A 7877-nucleotide genomic window follows, 5' to 3' on the forward strand; every position below is an offset into this window, starting at 1 on the left:
GTGTGACCTCCAGGGCTGCTGCGATGTGGGGGAGACGGTGGGGGGCCCACTCCAGCTCCTCAGGCCTCTTTAAGCGACACCTGTCACTTCCCCTCCCGGGCTAGCAGCCCACGCCCACTTCTAGAGGGATGTGGGGGCGGGTGTTTGGAACAGAGGTTAAGAGGCCCCGGGAGGCCCACCCTGCCCCGTACAAGAGAGCCTGTGCAGAGCCCAGCTCTGCTTCCGATTCCAGCTCCCTGCTCACGTGCAGCCTGGGGCGCGGCACACCGTGGCTCAGGTATTTGAGCCCCTGCCACCCAGGTGAGATACCCGGATGGAGTTCCAGGCTCCTGGCTTCGGCTTGGCCCAGCCCTGGCCATTGTGGGCATTTGGGGGATGGACCCACAAGTGGATGCCCTCTGTCCCTCTCTGCCTGTCAAAGTAACAAATTTTGAAAAATTTTTTTAAAAGAGCAGCATGACACACACGTCTGCTGCAGGGGTACAGGGCCTGCTCAAGGGCTCTCGGGGCTGCTGGCAGAACCTGTGGGAGTACAGTCGCTCCAGAATTTGTGACCAGGCCGGCACTGTGGCCCAGCGGGCGCAGCCACCACCGGTGACGCTGGCATCCCACACGAGGGCTGGTTTGAGTCCCGGCTGCTCCACGTCCCATCCAGCTCCCTGCTAATGCACTTGGGAAAGCAGGGGAGGATGGCCCAAGTGCTTGGGGCCCTGCAGCCCCCACGGGAGACCCAGACGGAGCTGCAGGCTCTTGGCTTTGGCCTGGCCCAGCCCTGGCTGTTGCGGCCACTTGGGGAACGAGTCAGTAGATGATGGAAGATCTCTGCCTTTCAAATAAATAAGTACGGCCTTAAAAAAAAAAAAAAAAAAAAAAAAAAAGCGCATGACCTGTAGACGTGACTTTTCAAGACCGAGACAGAACTCGCACCCCGTGAGCTCCACCACTCCAGGGTGTTAACTCGCAGCGTTCAGTACCCCGATGCACCGTGCGGCCATGAGCACCGTCCATGCCAGACATCAGCGCAGGAGGAGCCAGGTCCCCACCAGCGGCCACCCCTGCCTGACCCCGGCGTCTCCAAGCAGCTGCAGCTCCTCCTCCCGCTGTCCCCGTCCACCTGCCTCAGTCGCCTCGGCTGTGGACGTCCTTCTCTAAATGAACAGGAACTGTAGCAGCGGCACGGACTAAGCGCTTACCACGGGGCACTGCATCCTCGCAGCGGCTCTGGGGCACAGCGGCTGCACTTGCCACAGGGGTTCAGACCTTCCCAGTGATGCCGGGGGACTGACAGATGGCAGAACAAGATTCGAACCCGGGGCCACTCCACTCTACCCACTGCAACCCCTTCCGAGAACAAGGCAGGGCCGGAGACAGACAGCTTCCTTAAACGACCCAGGGTGCACCCCCCGGATGATTACGTAAGCCCTGCATCTCTGCGCCCCACGTGTTTACCGGGCTTGGCCCAAGCTGGGGACTCGATGTGCACCACGCGCTCCGTGACTGAGTGGGTGAGATCACCTGGACCTGTCACTGCCCCACACCCCACGGGACACACCCACTGCTCTCTGCTCCCTTCACGGGGGCGGGGGCTTCCTAAGCTGCCTCCCGCTCACGCCCCCAGGTCCTCAACCTTCACCCCCACCCTGCCACGATGCGTCCCTCGCAGTGCTACAACTGCGCCTGCAGCCCGAGGCCTGGGGCCCCAGCCCATGGGAAGCATCCCAGCTCCCCCCGCCCTGCCCCTGCCTCCAGCACCTCGCTCTTGTTGGGGGAGGGCCTGGCACGCACTCCCACCCTGCCACGATGCGTCCCTCGCAGTGCTACAACTGTGCCTGCAGCCCGAGGCCCAGCCCGTGGGAAGCACTCCTGCTCCCCCTGCCGCGCCCCTGCGTCCAGCACCTCACTCTCGTGGGGGCGGGGGGGGGGCTGGCACTCACAAGCGTTCCAGACACCTGCTGAGCACAGGGGCCGCGACACGTGGCTCTCCTCGGCGACACTCGCAGGAAGGCTCGGGGAAGCGTTCCTCCTGTGACAAGGCCCCTGTGTCGCCTCTCCCAGAACACTTGCTGGGCCACCCCACCCATCTCTCCTGGACGCCCTGAGCCGAGTTCCGCGCCGCCGGGAGGCGGCTTCCCTCAACCATTGTTCGGTGCGGGTGGTCACCCACCTGCAGGCACGAGGCCCCTGGGTCTTAATTTTTGGTGTTGCTGGGGAGAGCACAGGACCCGACAGTCAACCAGCTTCCACCCCGGCTGAGCACAGCAAGGGGCAGCAGGCTCCTCTTACTGTCGGTCACTGTAAGCTCCTGAGCAACGCAGGCCGGAACGTGAACCTGGCACCAGGTGCGTGGGCGCTGGGGAGGCACAGAGTGCGACAACTTCAGACCCGACAGAGTCGATCTGGGGGGCCAGCACAGCAAGGGCACCCCCAAGACCTCAGCAGTAGAAAGAAATCCAAAGGCCAAAATCTCACAGGCGTTGGTGGCAGAAGACGCAGGACGGGTGGGGGAGGTGCAGGGACCAGGAGGGCGGCGAGGCCGCTGTCTGGGACGGGCGCCTCGCTGCAGAGGCTCAGGTGGACAGCGGGCGGCTGGTGGCACTGAAGGACCTCACAGAGTTTGCAGATCAGTTACATAAGGGACCGTGACCAACACGTCCGTGTCATTCCCTGTGATTTCATAAACAAAGGCTCTGAAACCCTTACCCAAAACCAACAAACAGCCCCCTTCACGGGACGGACCCCGCCCCGACACCTGGCCCGTGCACTGAGCAAAGTCCCACCCCCAGACGAGCCCGGCCGCCATTGGCTGATCCGCTGCCCTGTGGCTTTGAGAGCTGTCGTGGCCACTGTGTGCGGTATCAAAAGTTCACCCCAGGAGACACGCAGCTGGGGCGCCCAAGTTCAAGGGTGACCGGAGTTGGTGTGTTCCTAACCCAGCCCTGGCAACCTTTGCCCAGACTCAGCCTGCCCACGCGGTGACGAGGTGTGCCCCTGGAGGTGAGAGGAAAACAGGATCACGGCGTTCCCGGCACGGGCACACAACCCCCAGGGGAGGGGTGGCGTGGGCTGGCTAAGGTAAACCGGGGAGAGGGAAGGAAGACAGGCCCAAAGGCAGCGCCGCTCGCCTGGAAGCAGGTTAGTAACGTCCGAATAGCAGGCACAGCCCAGAGCACCCAGGGGACAGAGGCCAGCGCCTCCCATCCCACCTCCCGGCCGCAGGTGGTCTCCCTCTGAGACCAGCCCGCCGCCCGCCGCCCACCGCACACTCAGGCCCAATAGGAGATTCCAGTTTAGCCTCGAAAGGAACCGATTTCTGGACAGCACCGGGCAGGCCCCCGCCCAGGAGGACGGCCCTCCCTCCTGCAACACTATCACAAAGGCTGAGACCTCCCACTGCAGACCCCAGCACCTCCAGGGGGTTGGGACCGGCAGCCACTCCCCGTCGGTGTGACCAACCACAGCAGGTCCGAAGGCTCCGGGGCAGGAAATGCTACTGGTGCCAGCGACCACACTGCCGCTCTCACAGCACGGCCCTGCACGGCGGCCCGCCACGCCGGCATCCCCTCTCAGTACCGGTTCAAGTCCCGGCTGCACTGCTTCCAACCCAGCTGCCTGCAGCTGCACCTGGGAAAGCAGCAGAACATGGCCTGCGTGCTTGGGCCCCTGCCACTCCCATGGGAGACCCAGGTGGAGTTCAGGGTTCCGGGCTGTAGCCTGGCCTGGCCCTGGCGGCTGCTACCGTTTGGGGAGTAAACCAGAGATGTAAGATCTTTCTCTCCCTCTCTCTCGCTCTGCCTTTCAAATAAGTAAGTAAATCCTAAATAAACAGCGCCTTTTCTGGGGAGGGCTGCACAACCCCTGTGCCCCGAGGCAGCCCCTTCTACGCGAGCCCCTCACCTCCAGAAGGAGCTGGGTGCACCCGGCCATACCTGTCCGCCTGCATGCTGGCTCTGCCCTGCCAGCAGCAATCCCAGGCCCCCCAGAACCTCACAGCCTGAGGGCTGAACCTCAACCCTGCCAGGAACCAGCAGAAGCAGTGGCTGGAAAGGCCGCACCTTGCGAGCTCTTGGGGGTGGGGGGCAGTGCAGCAGGGACCCTGCCCTGAGATCAGGCCTGTGCAGGCAGGTAGGCCACCCTGGCCAAAAGCTTCTCCCCTCCTGCCCAGGGGGACGGGAGTTCTGTCAAGCGCCAGAGAGCAGACCCGCACGGGAAACTCGGTCTTGCTCTGTCACCCCCACAGAAGCGCTAACAACGCAACGTGGACTGGCACTTACAGTCTCCCGAGGATATTCACCGTTCATGCGTCAGACACGGTCAGAACATGGACACAGAAGATGGCGGCGCCCACTCACGCTTCGTGTGGCTGCGAGTGAGGAGCCGTTCTGTTGGTAAGCAATCATCCCAATCAGGAGATGCCCGCTTCACCAGAGAGCAATCTTTTTTTTTTTTCTACAGATAGAATTAGACAGTGAGAGAGAGAGAGAGAGAGACAGACAGACAGAGAGAAAGGTCTTCCTTCCGTTGGTTCACTCCCCAAATGGCCGCTACGGCCAACACACTGCACTGATCCAAAGCCAGGAGCCAGGAGCTTCTTCCTGGTCTCCCATGGGGTGCAGGGCCCAAGCACTTGGGCCATCCTCCACTGCACTCCCTGGCCACAGCAGAGAGCTGGCCTGGAAGAGGGGCAACCAGGACTAGAGCCTGTGCCCATTTGGGATGCTGGCGCCACAGGCGGAGGATTAACCAAGTGAGCCACGGTGCCGGCCCCCCAGAGACCAATCTTATGCAGCAAGAAAATGGCCAGGGGCTCTGGCAGCAGAGGAACCAACACCCACAGCCGTCAGCAAGGGGGTCCCCCACCCAAGAGCACCGCCCGGCAGGAGCGTGCACAGGAAACAACAACGTTAGGGTGTCATCAGGGAACCTAAAATTCTGATACCGGGCACGCACACGTGTGCAACACACATAACCCAGCCTTAGCACAGAGCTCAGCGTAACATTCCCCAAAATACAGGGGGTCTTCAAAAAGTTCACGGAGGGGCTGGTGGTGTGCCGCGGTGGGTTAAGCCGCCCTTTGTGACGCTGGCATCCCATAGGGGACCACAGGTCCAAGACCCAGCTGCTCCGCTTCTGATCCAGCTCCCTGCAAATGTGCCTGGGCCCCTGCCACTCACACGGGAGACCCAGATAGAGTTCTGGGCTCCTGGCTTCCACCTGGCCCAGGCCTGGCTGTTGCAGCCATCTGGGGAGAGAATCAGTGGGTAGAAAATCACTCTAACAAATAAATCTTTAAAAATAATGAAAAGGGAAAATGAGTTACTATGAAACAATGTCCCGCAGGTGTCTGGATCTGCTGCACCAAGAGTAACTTTCACTCCCACTTCCCCTGGGTTTTCTGAGGCCTCCTGGGCGCCCTTCGCAAGTGGTCTCGGGATTCCGGGACGAACAATGGCGGCGCTGGCGTGGGAGCGCTACGACGGCGGCTCTCCGCTGATGTTCGGATTCCTAACCTTTGCCCAGACACCCCGACCTGGCAGCTGTCGCCTTCTGGTGAGCCACGTGTGGCGCCGTGTCCCTCTGCGGTGAAGATTGGGTCCAGGAGGGACCGTGTCTTTCTCGTTTGCTCTAGTCCCCTGGCGCACGCTACTGAGCCAATATTTGTTAAACAAACATGGGGTGCTTCGGAAAGTTCATGGAAGATGGAATTAAGACATCAGTTTATTTTGGTACAAAAAAGATTTCTAAAAAAAAAAAAAAAAAAAAAAGTTTAAAGCCACGTGCAGAATGTTTGCTGTATTCTGTGGACTGTTTGAAGACCAATTCCCGCCCCCCCCCCCGCCCCCCCCCCCCCCCCGCCAAATGGAGTTCATCTTTGAATTCCATCTTCCGTGGATTTCGGAAGCACCCATGTCCATTTAAAAGTTCACACACACTGCTCTAGCTCTACTCCTTCTCAGAGTCCATGATGCAAAAATATTTGCCCAAGCACACACAGACGGCGAACACTCAGGGCAGCAGGGCTCGCACGACAGGAAAAAGTGGCCAGTGCCACAGCCATCCCCTGGCGACGCTGGCCGTACCGCGACACGGCAACACACAGACCCCTGATACCGAAAGGCCAGCCTCGGACCAGGGGCACCGGCGCCATTTTCATTTTGTACTACAAAATTAAGCACAAGACATCCCTATTGTTTTATAGAGAGACAGATTTTCATTAAAAAAGCTTTTCTTAAAGATTTTTTTTTTAATTTATTTGAAAGGCAGAGTTACAGAGAGAGGAGGAGAGAGGGAGAAGGAGAAAGAGAGAGAGAGAATTCTTCCTGCCCAAATGGCTACAGCAGCTGGAGCTAGGCCAGGCTGGAGCCAGGAGCTTTCTCCAGGTCTCCCACGTGGGTGCAGGGTCCCTAGCACTTGGGCCGTCTTCTGCTGTTTTTCCAGGTGCATTGGCAGACAGCTGGATTGGAAGAGGAGCAGCCGGGACCCGAACGGGCACCAACATGAGATGCCAGCGCCACAGATGCTTAACCTGCTATACCACGGTGCCAGCCAATAAAAATAATGTTTTCATGTGTGAAGAAAAACACCCACAGGACATAACCTACACTGCTAGCCATGCCCATCTGTCTTGGTGTAAAACTCTCAAGGACACCCACTATACTATCTTTATTGCATGTTTCTATAAACAGTCTTTGTTAATAATAAACTCACTACTTTTGTAAAACAAAATATACATCTTTATAAAATGCAGTCGTTTCTGGTCGTTGTGGCACAGCAGGTTAAGCCGCTGCTTCCAACACTGGCATCCCTGTCAGAGCACGGGTTCGAGTCCCAGCTGCTCTGCTTCCAAGCCAGCTCCCTGCTAATGTGCCGGGGAGGCAGCAGCAGATGGCCCGAGTGCTTGGGCCCCTGATACGCAGGTGGCAGACCCCGTTGGATGGAGCTCCGGGCTCCTGGCTCAGCCCCGGCTGTTGCAGGCATGGATGGAAGTGGATGGAAGATCTCTCTCTCTAGTCACTCTGCTTTTTGAATGAATGAATGAATGAATCCATTTCACTTTTGTCCAACTTCTGAGCATATAATAAACAGTTGCATCTCAAAGCACTGGATTGAAGCCCAGGGGGGGCCTGGGCGGTCTGCAGAAGCCCCCTCCCCCCGCCGCCCCGGGCTGTGTGAGCGTCTGGGCCTGCACTGTTCCCAGCCCCTAAGCACGAGAGGGTGAGGGAGCAAGGGGAGCAGCGGCCTCTCCAGTGGTGTCAGAGAAGCCTACGGACACTTCCCCACGCGCAGAAGGCAGGCGGCAGCTAAGAGGTAAATTCTTTGTCCCTTGAAATCTTCCTTGGGTTTTTTTTTTTTTTTTTTTTTTTTTTTGATAGGCAGAGTGGACAGTGAGAGAGAAAGACAGAGAAAGGTCTTCCTTTTCCTTTGGTTCACCCCTCAATGGCCGCTACGGCCGGCGCACCGCGCTGATCCGAAGCCAGGAGCCACGTGCTTCACCTGGTCTCCCATGCGGGTGCAGGGCCTAAGGACTTGGGCCATCCTCCACTGCCTTCCTGGGCCACAGCAGAGAGCTGGACTGGAAGAGGGGCAACCGGGACAGAATCTGGCGCCCCGACCGGGACTAGAACCCGGGGTGCCGGTGCCGCAGGTGGAGGACTAGCCTAGTGAGCTGCGGCGCCAGCCCCTTGGGTTTTCAACGCACCATTCTTTTTTTTTTTTTTTGACAGGCAGAGTGGACAGTGAGAGACAGACAGAGAGAGAAAGGTCTTCCTTTGCCGTTGGTTCACCCTCCAATGGCCGCTGCTGCAGCCGGCGCACCGCGCTGCTCCGATGGCAGGAGCCAGGATCCAGGTGCTTTTTCCTGGTCTCCCATGGGGTGCAGG

At 59.1% G+C, this 7877-nt stretch overlaps 1 long non-coding RNA gene across 1 annotated transcript; it reads left to right on the forward strand.

Annotated features, from left to right (window-relative positions):
• Nucleotides 1-3046: 3046 nt before the first annotated feature.
• LOC138847005 (uncharacterized) lies at nucleotides 3047-5525 on the forward strand. The gene is made up of 3 exons (XR_011384571.2): nucleotides 3047-3132; nucleotides 4238-4385; nucleotides 5338-5525. It is a non-coding gene; the product is annotated as an uncharacterized LOC138847005 (long non-coding RNA).
• Nucleotides 5526-7877: the final 2352 nt, after the last annotated feature.

The sequence above is a fragment of the Oryctolagus cuniculus genome, chromosome 19 (genome assembly GCF_051225735.1).
Source record: "Oryctolagus cuniculus isolate XC-2025 breed Fujian yellow rabbit chromosome 19, ASM5122573v1, whole genome shotgun sequence".
NCBI classification, from domain to species: domain Eukaryota; kingdom Metazoa; phylum Chordata; class Mammalia; order Lagomorpha; family Leporidae; genus Oryctolagus; species Oryctolagus cuniculus.